The 24,046-nt window shown below is 41.3% G+C and overlaps 1 protein-coding gene across 7 annotated transcripts in view; it reads right to left on the bottom strand.

Moving 5' to 3' along the window:
• The window catches only part of SUGCT (succinyl-CoA:glutarate-CoA transferase), a 1,356,517-nt gene that overhangs the window by 670,775 nt on the left and 661,696 nt on the right, over positions 1-24,046 (bottom strand). The window lies entirely within an intron of this gene.

The following is a 24,046-nucleotide window of genomic DNA, read 5'->3' as shown; positions in this document are numbered from 1 at the left end:
TAAGAGGTCCTGTCATGCCTTTTTTCTATTATAAGGGATGTTTACATTGACCCGTTTTTTTTTAAAGGAGAGTGTCAAAATAAAAATAAAAAAGTAAAATACATAATAATAAAAAAAAAACAATTAAAGCACCCTGTCCCACTGAAGAGAGATATACACCACCGTTGAAAGGCAGGTCCTGGGAACTAATTGCTCCAGGTGAAGGGATCCGGGTGCGGGCCACAGCATGCAGATAATGCGGATAATGACAAAACTCTGGATGGCTGCACTCCAATGCTAAAACGATGCTATATTTAAATAATATTTAGGACACAGCAAATGACATCACAGCGAAAGACGCTAATGACTGATGCGTTTCGCACTAAGGCTAGTGCTTACTCATAGCTGGAACTGTTAGCATCTTTCGCTGTGATGTCATTTGCTGTGTCCTAAATATTATTTGAATAAATCATCGTTTTAGCATTGGAGTGTGGCTGTCTAGAGTTTTGTCATTATCCACATTACCCTGTCCCACCGAGCTCACAGAAGCGAACGCATATGTAAGTTGTGCCTGCATATTAAAATGGTGTTCAAACCACAGATGTGATGTATCGCCGTGATCGTTCGAGTGAGAGCAATAATTCTAGCCCTAGACCTTCCCTGTAACTCAAAAATGGTAACCTGCAGACATTTTTAAATGCCCCATTGGAGATTTGTAAGGATAAATCTTTGTTTCCATTCTACGAGTGGGTGCAGATTTGAAGCGTGACATGTTGATTATCAATTTACTCAGCATAACATTATCTTTCACAATGTAAAAAGAATTGGGCTAACTTTACTGTTGTCTTATTTTTTAATTTGAAAAAGTGTATGCCCGGTCCTTAAGTGGTTACACCGGACAACTGTAATTTTGTACATTTTCCCTGTCTCTGCAGTGCCTAGTGCTGTACAGCATTTGCAAAGTAAATATCCAAATATCCAACTTCTTTTCCTACTGTGCATGCATGTCACAGCCACATTTATTTCTATTACTAAGTCATACTCCACTGGACAGCTAATGGCCACTAAGGATGAGCCCACTGTTCGCATTGAACATAGGTTTGACATGAACATCTGGTGTTTGCCCATTCGCCGAATTTAGAACAATAGAAAAACCCCTTAAAAACAATATGGGGCACTCATATTTTGAGCGCAGCGGAATGCCCCATAATGCACTGCAAGATCGCAGTGTATTGGCATCTTATGATTCACCAAAGCATGCACCTGACCTGCATGCTTTGACAAATCACAGAGCGCTCTACTGAGAGAGCCATAATTGGCTAAAGGGTGCCTTTGTCCAATCATGGCTCAGGTGGCTAAGTCCACGCCCCACACTATATAAGGTTGCTGCTTACACAGCAGCCGTGAATGAATGACGAGAGATTAGGCAGCTTAGTTAGTAGAGGGCAGGCAGTGTATTTGATATATATATATATATATATATATATATATATATATATCAAATACACTATATCAAATTAAATATTTACAAAAATGTGAGGGGTGTACTCACTTTTGTGAAATACTGTAGATTGTACACTGAATATCTAATCTACACTAAATGGAGAATAATATATATACATATATATATATATATATACATATATATATATATATATATATATATATATATATATAGTTTAACATGGTACCTCATGACAAAGAACTCTATGAGGATCTGGAAAAAAGAATTGTTCATCTACATGAAGATGGCCTAGGCTATAAGAAGATTGCCAAGACCTTGAAACTGAGCTGCAGCATGGTGGCCAAGACCATACATCAGTTTAACAGGACAGGTTCCACTCAGAACAGGACTCGCTATGGTCTACCAAAGAACTTGAGTGCACGTGCTCATATGCAGAGGTTGTCTTTGGTAAACAGATGTATGTGTGCTGCCAGCATTGCTGCAGAGGTTAAAGGGGTGGGGGGTCAGCCTTTCAGCGCTCAGACCATACACCACACACTGCATCAAATTGATCTGTGTGGCTTCTCTCTAAAGATGATGCACAATAAAGCCTGCAAACAGTTTACTGAAGACAAGCAGACTAAGGACATGGATTGCTGGAACCTGATGAGACCAAGATAAACGTATTTGGTTCAGATGGTGTAAAGCGTGTGTGGCGGCAACCAAGTGAGACATAAAAACACAAGTGTGTCTTGCCTACAGTCAAGCATGTTGGTGGGAATGTCATGGTCTGGGGCTGCCAGCACTGGGGAGCTACAGTTCATTTAGGGAACCATGAATGCCAACATGTACTGTGACATACTGAAGCAGAGCATGATCCCCTCCCTTCGGAGACTGGGCTGCAGGGCAGTATTCCAACATGATAACGAACCAAAACACACCCCCAGGATGACCACTGCCATGCTAAAGAAGCTGAGGGTGAAGGTGATGGACTGGCCAAGCATGTCACCAGACCTAAACTCTATTGAGCATCTGTGCGGCATCCTCAATCGGAAGGTGGAGGAGCACAAGGTCTCTAACATCCACCAGCTCCATGATGACCTCATGTAGGAGTGGAAGAGGGCCCCAGTGGAAACCTGTGAAGCTCTGGTGAACTCCATGCCCAAGCGGGTTAAGGCAGTGCTGGAAAATAATGGTGGTCACACACAATAGTGACACCTTGGGGGTTATTTACTAAAGGCAAATGCACTTTGCACTACAAGTGCACTTGAAAGTGCACTGAAGTGCAGTCGCCTTTGGTCCGAGGGGGACATGCAAGGAAAATAAAAAACAGCAATTTGGCTTGCACATGATTGGATGATAAAATCAGTAGAGCTTCCCCTCATTTCAGATCTACCCCTCAGATTTACAGCAACTGCACTTCCAAGTGCACTTTAAAGTGGATTTGCCTTTTGTAAATAAACCCCTTTGAGCCCAATTTGGACATTTTTACTCACTTTTGTTGTCAGTGGTAACGTGTGTTGAGTTATTTTGAGGGGACAGCAAATTGACACTGTTATACAAGCTGTACACTCACTACGTTACATTGTAGCAAAGTGTTGTCACATGAAAAGATATAATAAAATATTTACAAAAATGTGAGGTGTGTGCTCACTTTTGTGAGATACTTTATATAATACAGTGCATTGAAGTGGTTAAGGGGAACCCTGCGCCAGAATTTAAAAAAATGGTGTCCCCCCTTCCCCACGACCTAAAGGGTCTGGTATGGATTTTAAGGGGAAGACCGTGCCAAAATGAAAGAAAAATATGACGTGGGGGTCGTCCCCCCATAACCAATACCAGACCCTCATCCGAGCACGCAACCTGGCAAGCTGTAGGAAAAGGAGCAAAAGGGGGAAGGACAAGAGAATGCCCCCCCCCCTACTGAACTGTACCAGGACACATGCCCTCAGCATATGGAGGGATGGAGGGTGCTTTGGGGTCCCCTACCCATTCACCAACAAAAGTGTCAAAAAAGTAAAAATGACAGGTGACAGTTTTGGACAATTCTTTTAAAGGCAGGGTGCCTTTGGCCAATCATGGCTCAGTCCACGCTCACACTATATAAAGCTGCTACTTGTACAATGGTCGTATATAGTGTAATGACTGACGAGAGATTAGGCAGCTTAGTTAGTGGCATGTAGGCAGTGTATTTGACATATATATTTGAGATATATATATATATATTCTGCATTTAGTGTAGATTATATATTCAGTGTAGTATCTATATTCAGTCAGTATAGGCAGCATATATATATATATATATATATATATATATATATATACACACACACACACACATATATATATATATATATATATATATATATATATATATATATATATATATATATATATATATATATATAGCCTAGTATATACTGTTCATTTAATGTAGATTAGATATTCAGTGTAGAATTTATATTCAGGCAGTGTAGTATATTTAATATAGTGTATTGAAGTGGTTAAGGTGAACCCTGCACCAAAATTTAAAAAAATGGAGTGGCGGTCCCTCCCAAAATCCATTTCAGGTCTGGTATGGCTTTTAAGGGGAACCTTACGCAAGAAATTTAAAAAAAAAAGGGTGTTGCTCCCCCCCGAAAATCTTCAGGTCTGGTATGGATTTTAAGGGGAACCGTGTGCATTTTTTTTTTTAAAGTGGCGTGTGGGACCTCCCCAAAACCAATACCAGACCCTTATCCAAGCACGCAACCTGTCAGGCCACAGGAAAAGGGGGGGGGGAGAGGGTGCCCCCCTCCTGATCTGTACCAGGCCACATGCCCTCAACATGGGGAGGGTGCTTTGGGGTCCCCCCAAAGCACCTTGTCACAATGTTGATGAGAACAAGGGCCTCATCCCCACAACCCTTGCCAGGTGGTTGTGGGGGTCTGCAGGTGGGGGGCTTATCAGAATCCGAAAGCTCCCTTTAACAAGGGGGACACCACATCCCACCCCCCCCACCCCCCCATGTGAATGGGTAGGGGTACATTGTACATACCCCTACCTATTCACCAAAAAAAGTGTCAAAAAAGTAAAAATGCCAGGAGACAGTTTTGGACAATTCTTTTATTTAAAAAAAAAAAGTGTCCCGCAATGTCCATCCACCTTCAATCACGGCACAGACAGTCCTCAAAAAAAAAAAAAAAAAAACAGAAAAACTCCACCTCCATGGGAGGTCTCCCTGCGACTGCAATCTTTTTGTTTTTATTGCTGTATATAATCATGGGCAGGGCAACCCGGTGACATAAATGGGTGACTGCTCCGAATTCTGTGTGAAGAAATAGCTGGTTGTTAAGGACTCGGAGCAGGCCGGAAAACTGGCCATTGTGTCCCTAACAATCGATGACTCATCAGTTGTCAGCAGGTTTCAGGCCTGAAAGCTGAATGAAAAAGAAAGAATGTCGGCAATGAAAAACAAAGGAAAAAAACAGACATGTACAGAATGAAAAAATGGGTTTTGTTTAGTTTCATTTTGATAAATTATTTAAATTAGTTTAGTTAAATTCGTTGAATTCGTTTAGTTGAATTTGTTTAGTTGAATTTGTTTCATTAGTTTAATTCGTTTTTGCGATTTGTTTTGTTTATTCGTTGTCAAATTGATTTGAAAAGTTTTTGAATCAATTTCAAATAGTTTTCGAATTCAAATAGTTTTCCAGTTTCCAAAAAGAATAGAATAGAAAATAAAGTAAAAGAACAGAATTTTTTTTTCTATTCTATGCCTTTATTTTCTATTCTATTATATTCTCTAGTTAAACCCTAGTCTAGTGAAACCCCCCCTACAGAATCCATAGTAAATCCTTATCCGAGCATGTAGCCAGACAGGTCAGGAAAGGGGTGGGAAGATTAAGCTCCCCCCCTCCTGAAAACCATACCAGATCACATGCCCTGAATGTGGTGGGTGCTTTGGGCTAGAAGAGGCTCCCCCCAAAGCATCTTATCCCCATGTTGATGGGGACAAGGACCTCCTCCCCGTAACCCTAGCCAGTGGTTGTAGGGGAGGAGGTCCTTGTGACTTATCGGAATCTGTAAGCCTCCTTTAAAAAGGGGGCCTCTAGATCCCACCCCCCATGTGAATGAGTACAGGGTACATTGTAACCCTACTCATTCACCAATAAAAGTCAAAAATAAATAAAAACACAGATGCCATTTTTGACCACTCCTTTATTAAAAAAAAACAAAAAACAAAAACAAATGTCCCCTGAAGTAAATCCAGCATCAATCACTTAGAATGTCACTGTTCATTACAAAATTAATTAAAAAAAAAAAACACATTCTGAAACAAATCCACGAAAGGAAAATAGTATCATAAAGAATGTATCTGAAACAAAACACATTTTTCCATTCTGCACATGTCTATTGTGACAGCAGCCAGTATGCGCAGTGTAAAAGTAAAAGGGAATTATGAGAGAAGTTATACACAGAAGAAAAATGCAGCGGGTATATTTGTGGGGAAATAAGTGCAGAACATGAGTGCAAAGGGAATTACAGGGGAAAATATTGCAGGAATGGGGTCTGGATGTTATTACAGGGGGGAAATATTTGTAGGAGGAGAGTGCAGAGCATGTGACAGTGGGCAGTATGTGCAGGAAAAGAGTATAGATGTTTTCCAGAGGGAGAGTGGAAGGAGCGACAGCAGGCACTATGGGTAGGAGAGGAGTGTGGAGAAGATGGCATGGGCATTATGGGCAGAAGAAAGTTGTAGATGGTATGATGGAGGGCAGTATTACAGTGGTCAGAACAGTAAATATTTGGACTTATAAATGTTGGTTACTTACCTTTCCAAATTTGCAACAAAATCACATAAAAATACAGTTAACAACATATAAGTGGATGACAGGGAGTGGATAAATGTGACTCATAATGCACTTAGTTATTTACAAAACTATAGAGTAACTATAGTGCAGCAACATGGGAGCCAGGCTCTTTACACAGAGAGTTTTACAGAAGAGGAATAGATTTTAAAATGAGTGTCCAAGAAACAGGCCTGCTAAAAATGAAGCAGGTTATTTTCGGACAGAGGTGGCATAAATCGTGCCAAATATTTCCAAGTGCACTTGAAAGTGCACTTGGAAGTAAAGTCACTGTAGATCCGAGGAGGACACGCAAGGAAAATAAAAAACAGCATTTTAGCTTGCACATGATTGGATGATAAAATCAGCAGAGCTTCCACTCATTTTAGATCTACCCCTTAGATTTAGAGTGACTGCACTTTCAAGTGCACTTTCAGTGCAAAGTGGATTTGCCTTTCGTAAATAACCCCCAATGTTTTTATATACGAAAGTCCCCACTACCTCCAGGTACAGGGTGTGGCTATGGGGACATATTGCGACCCCTCTTAAGGCCCGTACACACGGTCGGACTTTGTACAAACTTTCCCGTGGACTTTTGTACAAAGGGCGTGGTCCACAAGTTTGTATTGCATACACACGGTCGGACTTTTTGACAACAAACACGAACGTAGTGACGTCACAACGTACTGACGCCACTTCAAAAGAGGACGTTCAATGACTCCAGCGCCACCTTTGGTCAACTTCTGTATTGTAGTCCGATCGTTTGCATTGGTTCTGAGCATGCATGTTTGTACCTTGTACAAAAGTCCGATGCTTTTGCATACACACGGTCGGACTTTGCTCCATCGGACTTTTGTTGCCAGAAAGTTTGTCCGTTCGCAGAGCCAACAAAAGTCCGATGAAAACAGAAAAAGTTTGTCCGATGGAGCGTACACACAGTCGGATGTTGCTCCAAAACCGCTAATTTGCATGTTTGTTGTCAAAAAGTCCGACCGTGTGTACGGGCCTTTACACCAACCTGTACCTGGGGAGTCGAAAAAGGCTTTTTTTTGAACGATCAACTAGCCACTTACACGTGGCATATCGTCATGTGGCAAATATACATAGACGATATACTCCTTGTGTGGGATGGTCCAGAAGATACCCTAAAAGAATGTCTGAATCAGATCAATCGTAATGATTTTAATCTATTCTTCATGATGGTCTATGATCACTACAATGTCAACTTTAAGGATCAGAATGGTAGATTAAATAGTAGGCTGTTCAGAAAGGAGACTGTCGGCAATATTTTATTGCACACGGTTCCACCCTGAACCATTAAAAAAAGTCCATACCCTTCAGTCAATTTTTACATTTAAAACGGAACTATACCACCTTTAAACCTTTCCAACAGGAGGCTGATGAGCTAGTAAATATTATTAGCCAGAGGGTATACTAAAACTTCCCTTAAAAAGGCTTTCAATCGAGTGAAGGACAAAAGTAGACAGGATCTCATCTTTAAAGCCAAAAAGAAGAAAAAGGATGACGTGACTAGGATTATATTGCGATATTCAAATGAACACGAAAGGGTGAGGAAAATTATTTTCAAACATTGGTTTATTCTTACTGAGGATCCAATTCTCAAGGATCTAGTCGCCCCTAACCCACAAATCACTTTTAGAAAGGCTGGATGCATTGATGGGATGCTTACACAAAGTGAATACAAATAAAACTCTAGGAAGGACCCTTGTAAGACCTGGGGTACATTCCTATGTGGGGCCTGTTCAATGTGTGAGGTCATTGGTAGGAGGACTTTCCTGAAGGCTCTTTCACACGTGTGGACCGTTCAGATCCACCTGTCAGTTTTTTCAGCGGATCTCTATGGTCGATCCATACATATCTATGGAGCGACGGATGACATCCAATCCACCCCGATCCACTCCGCAAAATCCAGATGGATGGAAACCCTATTTTCCATCTGTCTGGCAGATTGGATTGGATGAAAACGGACAGGCAGTCTGTAATCATCCGCCTCCATAGAGCAGAGCAGAGATTTGACAGGTCTGTCCCTGTACAGTGTGAAGAGATGGACTTGTCACCCGCTGGCTCAGTGGGGATGAACGGAGAAATCCCTGCTGAGCAAGCGGATGGCTGAATATGGATCCGCATGAAAGGGGCCTAACCCTACCAACCGGGGAACGCTTTCATGCTAGACATTTTGAAAATTGTAAGATGCAGGGTGTGGTCTCCTGCAGTGTCAATGTGGAGCCTTTTATGTAGGCAGGACACGGCAGGAACTTGGACAACGGATTAGCAAGCAATGCACAGTATGCAAATTGGCAACCTGTATCTTCCCCTTGACAGACACGTAGCCAAGAGGTATGGATAAAGAATGCCTAAGGTCAATTTCACAGTGATGGATCGAGTACATATTCCATTTAAGGGGAAAATTGGAATAAGATTCTATACCAACACGAAATGCGCTGGATTAGATATCTGAATGCCACTACCCCCCGGCCTCAATGAAGCAGAGAGCTTCAGAACCTTCTTAGCCCTTGTACACACGGTCGGACATTCCGACAACAAAATCCGTCGGATTTTATCCAACGGATTTTGTCCGAAACTGGTGTTGCATACACACAGTCGGGCAAACTTGTCCGAAAATCCGATCGTTCATAATGTGATGACGTTATTTAGTTACGACGGGACTATGTTCAGGCTAGTAGCCAATAGCTTTGGTCTAGGAATTTGATCTGAGCATGCGTGGCACTTTATCCAATCGGAATTCTCTACAAACGATTGGACAAAGTCCGATCGGATCATGTTGCCGGAAAAATGTTATATCCAGCTCTCAAACTCTGTTGGTCGGACATTCCGATGGAAAAAGTCAGATGAAGCCCACACACGGTCGGATTATCCAACAAAACGGTCCGATCGGACATTTTCTGTCGGAATGTCTGACCGTGTGTACAAGAGCTAAGAAGGATTCAGTTCTGGGAAAACCAATTGAAGCTGGAAAAAAATAGGCAGAGAGCTTTAGATCCTCCTTGGAAGGATTCGGTTTAGGAAAACCGACAGAATTAGTGGGTAGTAGTTTGATCAATGAGTAGGCCACTCAGGAATAACTTTTTGATATTTATATGAGTGGTGTTGGCCTTATTTGATTTCCTCATCTACCCTGGTTGTGGATTGAAAATTGTTTTCTATTGGGGTTTTTCTAACATTTAAAATTGTGCCGACTAACATTGTTCAATGTTCTTTTGGCTTTGTTTATTTGCTATAAACATATCTCTGTTTTATATGATTTGTGATGGTGAGGGTTTTTCTTCCTCAGTGTGGGGATCTTGGTCTGCAGGCCTTCACCACATACCCGGCACACCCAGGCCCCTTTGTGTAGATTATACAGTCTGTTGAACGGGGTGCTTTTTAGCGCCCCTCTTGGACTGGGGAGATTTTTCGTGTCGGGATTTTAGTCTCCCTTATGGCCACGTTCCTTGTCCCCAGATGTGTATATCCGGGTGGCTGGGATTGAGTGCGTCCAGTCACGGTGCTGATAACCCCTCATGCACCTTGTCTCCCATGTGTGCAATGTGCATCTTGCCACATTAGACACGCAGTGAGTTGTTTTCCTACGTGTTTCTTTTGTCCCTGGTTGCATATGCCGCCGCTGTCCTGTGCTGCGTGTGACGTCACTCCGTCATCTCCTCTCCTATGCGTGATGTCACTGCACCGCGCCACGTGAGGTGTCATCACGTTGCGTCACATGCAACGTATTTGGCAGCCCACATGGGGTATATAAGGAGAAGCCGGAGACCACATTGGCACCATTCCTCTCTTCACCTCTCTTCACCAATTTCCTATTGTTTTCCTATTGAAGATATTTTTCTTCCATGGGGGCAAATCAACTGGCTGCAACTTATCTGGATATTATTTCTTTAGCCAGATTGCTCAGCAATTTGGCTGAATATATATGAGGCTTTGCTCAGTAAGTATTTTTGTTTTTTGTTTGAATTTTTGTTTTGTTTTATCTCCAGGTGTTCCTTTTCCTTTGGGATTAGGTGATTGGTTTCCTGTGAGTTAAACATACACCATAAATTTAGAATTGAATGTATTTTTATAGATATATTCCTTTTTCAGTTTTTGCAGCCTGAAATGTGGGCCTCCCTTTTTCTCTGCTTGAGTGCCCTTATGGGATTTCCTCCAGTGGTCCCTGTATGTGGTGAAAGGTTTGTCTCTGAAGACTTCTATGACGGCCATCGCCATTGATGGAATGCTCTCCCCAATAATATAGCTGATATGTAAGTTTGATACTTTTTCAATTTTTTCAATGTTTTATGATATTCATTTATCTGGATTCTAAATTGCATTTATACTCTATACTTTCAGAAGTGGTATTAGTCCCTGAAGAAGAATATAATTTATACACATTTCGAAACGCGTTGGATACTCCCACTACTCATAATCTGTAACCTGTATGGATGGTAATCTATGTGTAGTAGAGCATTACCCCTTTTAGATGATCATTGTGCAATATTACAATACATGTACATGTGCTTTTATTTTGTCTTGGTTTCCCATTTGGGAATCTTTTAATTATGTTGAAATTTTGTACCAATAAAACTTTTTTTTGAATATATAGTTTTTCATCTTTAAATTTCCTTAAAAATCCCACTTAGAGGTATTTATAAATTTCATACAGATGAAAGACTATATTCCTCATTAGCAAATGGCAAAAAAACTGAAAAACTGTGGAAAAAAGCAATAATACAAAATAAGCTTGGGGAAACAATAAAATTGCAGAACTAAAACCTCAATGTATAATTGGAAAAAGCAAAAAGCATATATGGACAAGACTATATCAGATTTTGGTCTTCCAGCCACTTGTGTGCAAGATATACTTCTTAGGCATCTAAACCTAAAGACACTTGGCTTCTCAATGTATCCACAAAACAGATGTTAACTAGGATGTGCGATGTTCTACTCATGCTCCCATCTGCTTAAATAATTCCACTTTAAAAGCTGGATAAGTACTTGTTTATATGTTTACATCGAATGTTTGCAGCACCAAGTGTATGAGCAGAAATCTATCTGTTTTAAGATTTTGCCAGTAAAATATTTTGGTACAGTATTAAAACTAAGGAGATTAAATTGAAATTATTGCAATTTAAAGCAGTATTAAACCCAAAACCAAAAATTTATAAAATTGCAGCTTACTAATCTTTAGATGTATTGGCTGCATTTGTTTTCTTTATTTCTAGGCTTTTCCCTCTGTTTTCACATGGCGATCTGGCCAGTAACACACTTCATGTATATGGGTGCCTACACTCTGCACGAAAGAGCAAAAGAGATACCTTTGGACAGTAGATTTGTTAATCTGCGGGGACAGGAGTGTTGGGTGGACTAGCAGATTTGGATGCATTAACAAATTGAAGCCAAACTCCAGCTAACACTTTTTCAGCAGCTACAGTAACAGTTTTTTGTTTTCTTGGAATAAAGGTTTTACATAAATAAAAACTGACCATTGTCAGCACTCCTGTCAGTGTTAAATGATTTGTTTCACCACTCTAAGCCCCTGTACACACGGTCGGACATTCTGCCAACCAAACCCATTGGATTTTGTCCGATGGATTTTGTCCGACGGAATGTGTCCGAAACTGTTGCATACACACGGTCGGACCAAGTTGTCGGAATTTGCGGTTGCCAAGAACGCGGTGATGTAAGCCGTGTACGGCGGGACTAGAAAAGGGAAGTTCAGCACCATGTCCGGCATCCTTTGGGCTCCTTCTGCTGATCTCGTGTTAGTAGAAGTTTGGTGAGAGACTATTCGCGCTTTTCAGATTTGTGATTCAGATCGCTACTGCTCTTCGGTTTGTGCTTGTCTTTGCATATCTGATAATCAGTGCGTGCAGTCAGTAAGTATTTGTTGATCATTGTGGACTATATCTTGGTATTGTACACTTTGAAAGGCATTTTTTGTTGTCTGCTTGTTTCTGCTATTCAGGTCGTTCTTTCAGGCCTTGCTGTTTATTGGTGCTTTCTGGTGTCCATTCTGACGAGCCGACCGTTTTCAAACCATGTTTTGTCTACGTACTCGTCGTAGAGTTTGTGCTGTGCAGGGGCTTCGTGTTGGGGTTGTTACTTTGACACAAGCCCGGTCCATGAACAGGGAGGGGAGGTGTTTGTGGACCAAGAATTGGTTGCGCCAGCGTGACCAGTTCTCGCACATGCCTTTGCTCCGTGAGATCCGGAAGAATAATCCTGATTATTTCAGGAATTATCTCCGGATGACGGACCCCGTTTTTCACCATCTGCTGGCTTTGCTGACCCCTTATATCACCAGGCAGGATACCTGCATGCGGCAAGCCATCACTCCGGAGCAGAGGCTCATCGCCACGTTGCGCTACTTGGCGACTGGGAGAAGCCTTCAGGACCTCAAGTTCTCTACAGGCATCTCCCCCCAGGCTCTGGGGATCATTATTCCAGAGACCTGTTCTGCCATCATTCAGGTCCTGCAGAAGGACTATATGAAGGTAAGTTTTCTCCTTTAACATCACATTCTATGTATTTAATGCTTGCTAATGTCTTGCATTTCTTTCCTCATTCCCTAATTACTATCATTGCAATATGCTCTAATTCATATGCTCTGCCCCTTTGTCCTCATGCATATTCGCCTCACTAACTTCCCCACCATGCTCTTCTTGGCCCATAAAACTATAGTCTAGTCACTTACCAATGTCTTTTGTCAGCTCCATAGTATTGCTTTCCCCTAAACACCCCCTAAAATATCTACAAATGTGATGTGTGTGCTTCAATTCATGCAGAGTGACAGTTTTCTTTTTTTGGGGTTGTGCCAAACTCATTAAGAACCCCCATCCCCCCAACTGCTAGCTCAGCTGATAGCAATCCTCTATCTGATGACTTTACCAAACCCAATACACACTATACCTACCTTTTTGATGCTCAAATTTATGGACGAATTCACCAAAGCATGTAGTGCAAGGGCCTGCCTCAATACTTTCAAATGCAATTTTTTTTTTTAACCTATTAATTATCGGGCTTCCATTTTGGTTTCTTTTTGGTATTATGACACTTCTTACCTGTCCAGTGGGCTGCCAATAGTGGAACTAAGGAGGGGCTTAGGGTTACCTGTCCTAAACACCCCCCCCCCCCTAATTTTTTAGCAAGGGCCCATCAGATGGGGGATATGGGGGGTGGGGGAGGGATGGGGGGGTGATGACTCTCATAAGGGAACCTTAGACTTTAGGCTTTAAATACTCTGTTCCCAAAATGTTATACTAATTTTGACCAAAAATGTTGGTGTCTAATCTGCTTGCAATGTTGATTTGTCAAATTACTAATTTTTGTTCTTGTTTCACTTGTTTCACAGTATCCTTCAATGCCACAGGAATGGCAGACTGTGGCCTCCCACTTTGCCAGTCGTTGGGACTTTCCCAATTGTGGAGGAGCAATAGATGGGAAGCACGTCCGCATCGTCCCACCACCCAACTCAGGGTCGTACTATTATAATTATAAGGGGTTTCATAGTATTGTGATGTTGGCGGTGGTGTCTGCGACATATGACTTTTTGTGTGTGGACGTTGGGCAAAATGGACGGATGTCGGATGGTGGAGTCTTCGCACGGACGGAGTTCTATTGGCATCTCCAGAGTGGCAGTCTGGGCTTGCCACCCCCAGAGGAGAATCAGGAAGGACTCCCGTTCGTCTTTGTCGCGGATGAGGCGTTTTACCTGGCGAACCATCTGATGCGGCCTTTCCCCATGAGGACCCTCACCCCAGAGAAGAGGATTTTTAATTTCCGCCTGTCCAGAGCCCAAAGAGTGGTGGAGAACACTTTTGGTATACTGGCCAGCCGGTTCCGCCTTTTTCTTACGCCTATTCACATGGCGGAATACAAACTGAATCACATAGTGCTGGCGTGCTGTGTCCTGCACAATTTTATGAAAAAAGTTTCTGTGAACTATGCGGTCTCAGTTGGCCAACAAGAAGCAGACTTGCTGGAAAATGAAGATAACCTCACGGGCCTTGAACATGCTAATCCTGGCTTGCCCCCCCAAAGTGCCCGTGAGGTTAGAACACAATACATGGACTACTTTGTGGGTAGGGGGGCCATTGATATGCCAGACAATGTCTGAGCGGCATTTTAAGAATACATTTTTATCTGAAACTCCTTCATTTACTGCTTGGCTTGGTTTTAGGTGTCTCCTAGGTATATTTAGGTTTTTTCAAGTTGTGCCTTTTTCACCAACAGTGCAAACCCAAGTTCAGAGCGAGATGAGGGGACAGTCTCTTCTTCAGATAATCTTATTATGTTGTGGGTCTGCTACACACACACCTTCTTTTTGTAACTAATGTATGTAGTGCATTACTGACCAAAATCGTGCTCATTTTCTGCACCATGGTAGGAAAATGGCATGATTGTCCAAATTTACACCTCACTGCGGGTATTTTTTTCTAAAGGCACATCCACTATGCACTACAAAAGTACACCTGAAACTGCACTTGGAGTGCAAAGTGGAGTTTCCTTTAGTAAATCACACTCCTTCTCAGCACAAACTAAAATGTTACTACAAATACATTTTTGGTGCAATGAAAAAGGAAGCCACACATTGTTGATAATTAAACTTTTTAATACAAGCACATTCACATGTGCGTTTCGAAAAGGTTTTTACAACAAACCAAGAAATTGTGTGTATCAAAAACAGAGTTTAATCAAAATTTGGTTTAGTTGGTGTTTTTGTGTAAACAGGCATGTATCAAACCGTAAAATACAGAACACAGGAACTTACAAAGTTCAACTTTGAAAAGTGAAGACAATATCAGACATAAGTATGTACATATTGCCTTCATCACATGGGGTGTGACCCCCTGAAAAATCCAAATTTGGAAGATGCACACAGTGTGTCAACATGTGCTATCTCCCATCATGGGGGATCAATGTACATGTTTTGAGGCTGCAACCCCTTCATCTCAGACACTATCCACAAAACACGTACATTGATCCCCCATGAAGGAAGATAGCGAATGTTTACACACTCTGTGCATCCTCCAAATTTGTAATTTAGAGAAATACTAAAATATCAAAAATAAAACCCTATCTAGTTTGGTGTGTTTCACACTCTCCCCAAAACATCAATGATGTTCTTCATTTTATTTTTAACATCATTGATGTTTTGCTGTATATGTTCCAAATCCCAATTGCACCCCAATCAGCATCTGGGCACTGTCACTGGTAAAATGGGAATCTTCTTCCACATCACCTACAAAAAAAAGCAAAAAAACACACCATGTAATAAAAATATGGTGACATACAATGATGAGCTTACCGGAAGCTGTGTTCTCCAACACTCACCTGTTGTGGTGACAATTTGCCTCACCTCCACAATCTCTCCTTCCTCCTCCTCCTCCTGCTCCTCTGTTTCTGCTTTTGGAAGTTGCCCTTCTTTGGGAGGGGTGTGGTCCCTGGTGTCCTCATACTTGGCGAGTTTTCTCTCCCCTATGAGAATGGGAAAAAAGAAAGAATTAGCACACAGAGGGCAGAATTAACAATATGAAACATTGTTTGGAAGTGTTGTACAATTGTTTATTTTGGCCGAGCTTCAAGGTCATAACATTATTGGGGACACTGTGTTCAGCTAGAATACTTACCTGCAGAACGATGTTTCCTACGAACGAATGAAACCATGAACTTGAAAGTGGCCATTTTAAACTGCACAACATGAAATCAAAGCACATGGAGCAGGATGCAAGCAATAATAATCATATGAACACACAACTACTTACTTTTGTCAAGAACACGCTTGATCCTTATGTACTGCTCGTGCTCCCTCAGTTTCAGATCTGACCAGCGTTTTCTCAGTTGATCCTTGGATCGTCGTACCCCAAAATTCTTATGAAGACTCTTCACAACTTTATTGATGATCTTGGCCTTTCTGAGATTTGAGTTTGGGTAAGGTCCATACTTCCCATCATAGTCGGTCCTGTTCAATATGTCCACTATCTCCAACATCTCTCCAAAAGACATATTTGAGGCCTTAAATCTTCTCTTCCTGGAACGGGATGTTTCAGGCTCCGGGCTTTCCTCACCCTCCTCCTTGTTAGTGGAACTATTATTATTGCGCATCTGTGTTCTCTCCGCCATGTGTTCTCCCCACTGCGCCGGAAGCGAAGGGGCGGGGAATAGTCTAGAAAGAATGTCAGGGGCGGGCAGAGTTTCACGCATGCGCACTGTATATAAAACGCAACACGCGTGTGTGTCGTCTGTACGATCGGTGAACAGAGGGAGAAGCAGACGCGACGAACGTGCAAACGAAGGTAACATTTTGAACTTGGTACATCACTAGGCTACACTGCTTCTAGATTGATGCCTGCATTAGTGGAGTTTAGACTGACATTAGGGTTTGTCTTGTGTTGTATCTTGCAGACATTATGGACGGGTTCAACGACCACAGCTTCCTCCCTCTGTTCATCGATAAATACAGAGACATGCCCTTCCTGTGGCAAGCAACACACCCACTATATAGTAACAGACAAAAGAGGCAGGCAGCAATGTTGCAACTGGTTGAGTTTGTGAAGCCGGTGGTCCCCAGGGCAGACGTCAACTATTTAAAAAAGAAAATTGGTAGCCTCAGGAGTACATATCTGAGGGAGAGGAACAAGGTGCTGAAGTCCATGCAATCTGGAGCTGCAGCAGATGTTTATGTCCCCACCCTGTGGTATTATGACAGGATGCATTTTCTGGCAGACCAGGCTGAGGTCAGAGAATCCCTCTCTACTCTTCCTTGCACGCATCCTTCTATGCTCCATTCCACACCTGATCAGTCTTCCGACGCCCAACCTGGGCCTTCCACTCAGGAAGAACTGGAGGAGCCCAGCTTGAGCCAGGTATAGTATTGTTGTACATATTTGTGGAGTCAAAATGAATGATGTTAACTTGATTTTTGCTCACTAATTGCTGAGTTTTGAAAGTGTTTCACATTTCAATAGACAGTAGTGGCCAAAACCTTGGGGACAAGAAAGAAAAATGCTGGGGACAGAATGATAGTCTTTTCTATTGGTTAACAATTTTCAACAGTGTTAATATGAAAATTGTGTGTGTTTGATGAAAAAAAAAAACTAAACTATGTCCCTTTTTCGTACACAGGAAGAACTCAGCCAGGAACAGGAGGGTGTGGAATGCAGCAGCGAGGAGGTGGCTGTGGAAAGTGGCAGCCAGGAGGAGGTGGGGGTAAGCGGCAGCCAGGCGGTGGGCAGCCAAAGGAGCCTCACTGAATGCCAGGTCCCTCCCCTCCGCCTTCCACGCAAAAGGGCGAGAAAGGGGGGAATGTTGAGGAGTCGGCCCTGAGGCTGATTGGTGAGGCTTCTGCGGCACTCCAAGCAAAACCCACCTACCAAGAGTCCTTTGCCGCCATGGTTGCGTGCAAGCTTGATAAAATGGAGCGGGGGAACAGATCTTGTGTGAGGAGGTTATTCTCCACACCCTCAACAAGGGTCTGTTGGGCCAAATGACACAAGAAACACACTTGTGTGGTTTGGCCCATGCCCCTGCTCCTCCTCCTCCTTCTGCCACACCTCCAGCACCACAGCCACAGCCTGGAAGGAAGTGTGGAAGGAAGACCAGAGTGTGATGACCTGGGTTCAGTCTGGTCTGACAGAAGATGCAGCCTGTTGTAGTACCACAGCCTGGGAACATAGATGTCATCTGCTGCTGTTCCGGGTTTCATGGACTTCAGGACCAGACTTCCCTCCCTCAGACATGTATTCCTCAGGCCACCAATTTTTGCGTTTAAATAGTTGATGTGTGCCCTGGGGGCCAAAGGCTTCGCTAATCTCCCCAGTTTCAACATCGCTGCCTCCCTCTTTATCTGTTACGGACACCGAAATAAAGGTATTTTTTGTTTGAAGAAATACTTGCGTATGTGTTTTCCTTCCAAAACGCCAGTTTATTTGTGAGCAGGCAGGTACATTTAAAAAAAACAAAGTGACATGAATAACAAGGGGTACCAACAATAAACAAGCTCCTGTAGATTAAAAAAGAAAAACAAAATATCAAAAATAGAATAATGTTGTTGTGGTAAGTTTACACACCAAAAAAAACCCAAAAAAAGGAGAAATTAGCAAACTGTCTTTAAAGGAGATTTTTAGGGAATCCAAAAAAAAAACATCCCAAAAAGAATAAACAAAATCTAAAATTGTGTAGATGTGACGCAAACTAAAATTGTATTGCTGAAATGGTTAAAAAAGAGTAATGAAATACGTTTGGGAGAAGTGTGTGTGACTATGAGCATCAAAAGAAGTTCATTCTTGCAGCATTGTAAAGAACAAGAGAATGCGCTTCATGAAAGAATTTTTAACATTGCAGCGTGACGAATGTGCTATATCGCTTACGGGCAGTAGTTTTACATGTAGTCAGTTTGTATCTGGTTTTCAGTGCGTATTTTTATATTACGTATTTGATTTTCAGTGAGTTCTTGTCTGCTCATTTCTGAATTTCAGCTCGCTCTTCTCAGACCTTTCTGATTTTCAGTGCGTTCTGTTAGTTCGTTCTGACAAGCCGACCATTTTGAAGCCATATTGCGGGTACATACTCATCGTCGAGTAAGTGCTATGTGGGGGCTTGGTGTTGGGGTTCTTACTTTGACCCAAGCCCAGTCCATAAACAGGGGGATGAGGAGTTCTTGGATGAAGAATTGGTTGCTCCAGTTTGACCAATTCTCACACATGCCTTTTTTTGCGGGAGGTCTGTGAGAACAATCCTGAAGATTTCAAGAATTTTCTCCAGGTTACGGACCCCCTTTTTAACCGTCTGTTGGCTTTGCTGTCCCCTTATATTACCAAGCAGAACACCTGCATGTGGCAAGCCACCATTCCTGGGCAGAGGCTCATTGCCACCTTGTGGTACTTAGCAATGAGGAGAAGTCTGCAGGACATCAAGTTCACAACAGGCATATCCCCCCAGGCTCTGGGGATCATTATTCCAGAGACCTGTTCTGCCATCATTCAGGTCCTGCAAAAGGACTATATTATATTACATTGTATTTAAATACATTTATTTTTTAAATAAATTTGTATTTTAAACCCAAAAATATTTCCTTTGATTTACTGCTTGTGTTTCTTTTAACTGTCTCCTAGGTTATCCAACGGGATTTTTTTTCCCATTTTCTTCAACAGTGCAAATGTAATTTCTTTGATACATGAGGTGACAATCTCTTCTTCAGCTAACTATTAAGTTGTGTGTCTGCTACACACACACCTTGTTTTCGTTGTTAATGTTTGTAATGCATTAATGATACAAATATTCATCATTTTCAGCACCATGAATTAATTTTTTGGAGTGACAAAAATGGCCTGATAGAGGTAAATTATAAAGCACTTTGGGTGTTATTTACTAATGGAAAATTCAGGTTGCACTACAAATGCACTGCAAAAGTGAACTTGAAAGTGCACTGAAACTGCACAGAAAATGCATTTGTAGCGGAAAGTGGATTTGCCTTTAATAAATAACCCCCATTGTCACTGTAAACACCAACTTAAGCAAAAAAACTGCTATTGAGCATTGAAAGAAGAAGCCATACACATTGTTGAGTAGAAAATTGTGCACATTGACATGTGCTTTTAGAAAATGGTTTTTGAACAAACCAACATAATTTTGGAATACAATTTTTTTTTTGGACAGTTGAAATATCCTTTTTTGTGGTAAACCGGCATGTTTTTAAAACCATAAAACAATACACAACTCAGGAACTTACAAAGTTCAACTTTGATAAACTGAAGGCAATATCAGACATTAGTATATCCAAACTGTGTTGATATTGCCTTCATCCGATGGTGTGATGGCACCCCTGTGAAAGAAAAATTTTGAAGATGCACACAAATTGGGAGTCAAAATGGGAATTTCCCTCCTGATCCCATGCCTAATGTCAACATGTGCTAGCTCCCATCATGGGGGATCAATGGACATGTTTCAGGGGTGCAACCCCTTTCTCTCAGCTACTTTCGTTGAGAGGAAGGGGTTGCACGCCCAAAACGCGTACTTTGATATCATGTGATGGCAGATAGCACATGTTGACACACTGTGTGCATCTTCAAAATTTGGTTTTAAACATTTTTTTAAAAAGTTAGAAAAATAAAAGCAAATAAAAAAATGTTGGTGTGTTTTAGATTCTTCCTAAAACATCAATGATGTTTTTGAGTCTTTTTTCCACATCATTGATGTTTTCTTTGACCTTCTGTAAATCCCAATTGCACACCATGAACTCCCTGAAGAGGATCTGTGCACTTGCACTTGTGAAATGTGTTTCTTCTTCCACAACATCCACATCATCTAAAAATAAAAAAACACAGCATGTATTACAAGTATGCAGGCATCCATCTATTACCTGAAGCAGTGGTCTCAGAAACTCACCTGTTGTGGTCACTATTTCGCCCAAATCATAAACCTCTCCTTCCTCCACATCCTGAGGTTGTGGTGTGGTGACTTCCTCTTCTTTAGGAGGTGTGATGTTCTTGGTGACCTCTGATGTCCCCAGTCTTTCTCCCCCATGTGAATAAAAAAAAGGTATACTTAGTAGACATGTGCAGAGTGAAATATTTTGTTTCAGAAATTCATTTTCGTCCGAAAAATACATTTATTTAGTTACTCCCGAAATTAGTTTTTATTTATTTTATTTTTCGTTCAAAAATTGCATTCGTCCGAAAATCCACATGAATTACGGTTGAATCTGTCTTTGAAGGCTTATGGTGTCTGTCGAATGTATAAAGAAGATTCGACGGAGCTGATAAACTCTATATAGCCTATAGGTGGAGCATTTGACGGTTTCGATGCTCCGTCGAATATTATTATAAACATATGTGTTTTCCGTTGCATTGTCGAATCTCCATCGTTCATGTTGAATGAATGGTCTAAGTCTCACAGTGTCAGGTGTCATATAGTGAGTGACTGATAATAACGAATATGGCGGCAACCCATTGTGAGAGCGACATGGAGGTAATGGGGGACGTTCCTGGGCCATCTACAATTGTTTCTGTATATATATTATATACTCGTTCAAATAGAAACTGGTGGACTGGTGATAGCAATCACTGATCAGACAGGTAACAAGATTCTATAATAATAAATCCCTCCCACAACAAAGGCAGCCTCTGAAGCCATCACAACAACACTAGCAGCAAAACTAGTATCACTATAAGGTTCTCACACTAACACAATAGCAGCAGATAATGAAGAAATAGCTAGGTTTAACTGTAGCTTGCTTCACTATTGTTCTGCTGCTGTGCTTATGCTTAATAATAATTCGGGTTCTCTGACAAGTGACAATTCAAACGGACCAGCTAAGATTACCTGTCTTCTGAAATGATTCAGTGTGTGTGTGTCTCTCTCTGCTAGCAATCGTAAGTAAAAGTAAGTTGGCTGTACGTGTGTACTTCGTTCTAGCTATTTTACTGCTCCTCCTCTTTGGTTACAATCAGATAATAACATTCATCATCATCATTATTTTTATTTTACTTTTCTCTCTATGTCGAATATTTTATCTCTATAATCTTGGACTAATAGAGGTAAGGTTAGGCACATTCGACCACAGGTTCAATAGACACAGTTTGTTATTGTCAGAGTCACGTCGAATCTCCTATCTATATCGCACTGTTGTAACAACGAAAACGAAAATAAAGCATTTATGTCTGATCTTTCGTTTTTTGGATTCTGCGCTTTCGTTAACGTTTGTCAAAACGAAAGCGAAAATACCTGAAATTCGGACGAAAATGCATTCGGACAAAAACGAATGCACATGTCTAATACTTAGCACACAGATATTTTAGGGCAGAAATAGGAATATGAAACATTGCTTGGAAGTGACGTACAATTGTCTGTTATGGCAGAATTCCAAGCTGAAGACATGATTTTTTTTCCCTTACAAAAGCTGTAATACTTACCTGTTTTGGTAAAGTTTCACAGTTGGAGACACCCCCAGTATCCACTGGAGTACCTGTGTGGGACACCCTAAAACGTTTGTTCTGGTGTCCCACACTAGTGCTCCTGCATCCACATGTGTAAACAACTGCTGAGTTTGCATTTCATTCTAGTTACAAACCCATCTAGACAACAATGTACTAAACTTCTTTGAATACAAATAGGTCTGAACAAATGTAGTTAACCTGCATCTGCCAAAAACATTGTATTAGTGAGCGAACGAACAATGTTTACTATGAACGATTACTGTGCCCACGAACCTGAAACTTGCCATTTTAACCATCAACTGTCCAACAGTAAAGAAAAGCACATGGCGCAGCATGCAAGTAATAATAATAATAGGAACACACGACAACTACTTACTTTTTTGCAGCACTTTCTTGATTATTTTGCATTGATCCGGCTCCCTCAATTTGAGGTCTGACCATCATTTCCTCCGTTGATCCTTCGATTGCCATACCCCTAAATTCCTGTGCAAATTTTTCACAACTTTAGCCATGATCTTGGCCTTTCTCACATTTGGATACAGTCCATACTTCCCATCATAGTCAGCCCTCTTTAAGAAGTCCACCATCTCCACCATCTCTACAAAGGACATATTAGAGGCCTTAAATCTCCTCCGGGATTGGGACGTTCGTGGCTCTGGGCTTTCGTCATTGCTGCTGTCTTCATGCACTTGTTCTTTCTCTGCCATGTGCTCTCCCACTGTGCCAAAAGAGAAGAGGTGGGGAATATACTAGAAAGAATGTTGGGGCGGGCGGAGTTTAACACATGTGCAGTGTATATAAAGCAGAATACGCATGCGTCTTACGTAGGACCTATGAGCGGAGGAAGGAGTAGCGGAAGCGACAATTGTTCTAACGAAGGTACAATTTTAACTTGGGACATCAGTGGCCTTATACTGCTTATAGATTGAGGCCTATATTGGGACAAGATTATGCGAGTTTAGCTTGACATTAGGTTTTTTTTTATTGTGTTGTGTCTTGGAGAAAAAATGGATCAATTCAACAATCATGATTTCCTCCCCCAATTCATTGATTTGTACAGAGAGCTGCCCTGTCTGTGGCAGATAAAACACCCCCTTTATACAAATTGACTAAAGAGGAAGGCAGCACTGGATAGCAAGCATGGAGGAGTTCATGAATCTAACCCCTTGATATACCGTATACACATACCGTTTTTTGCACAATTCATAGACTTTTTACCAACTCATTGAAAGGGTCCATGCCTCCATGTCTGTTCTATTGGGTATCGGTTGACCTTGTCAAGTAAAGGGTGTTGTTTTTTTGTCACATTTATGTAATTTTAATATTTTGTAAAAAAAAATATATTTTTTATAATTACTGCCTCATGTTATGCTCACAAAGTCTTTTTTGAGAGAGTTATAATCACTCTTCTCAACCCTTCTATTTATTAGAGAAGGCTTGCATCCAGCATGAATGAATATTGTTAAGGAGAATATGAAGGTTAATTATTCCTATAGAGACCATCAACATGCATGTAAAAGTATAGGATGGTTTATTCCTATTTAGTTTAATGTGCAGCTTGAAACAGAACCTTCACCAGCAAACAGTCAATTTCAGCATATCATGTAGAACCTAATATCACAAAGACCAGAGCTCTACCTTGAAGTTTAAGATTTTTTTAAATCAAATTTCTACATTCACAGCTTGCATCTCATAAAGGAAGGCAAAGATAATGTACAGGAGAAGATACAATGGAACTAACAATCACATGCACATAAATCAGTCAGTGTAGCACAGATCAGATCAACCATATAGAGGCAGGGTTTCAAAACCACACAAACATCCTATGGACATTAAGTAGACTA

The sequence above is a fragment of the Lithobates pipiens genome, unplaced genomic scaffold (genome assembly GCF_037356315.1).
Source record: "Lithobates pipiens isolate NorthernLeopardFrog02 unplaced genomic scaffold, aLitPip1_a1.2 Scaffold_19, whole genome shotgun sequence".
NCBI classification, from domain to species: domain Eukaryota; kingdom Metazoa; phylum Chordata; class Amphibia; order Anura; family Ranidae; genus Lithobates; species Lithobates pipiens.
The sequence above is the reverse complement of the archived record's forward strand: the minus strand, read 5'-3'. Positions and strand labels throughout refer to the sequence as shown.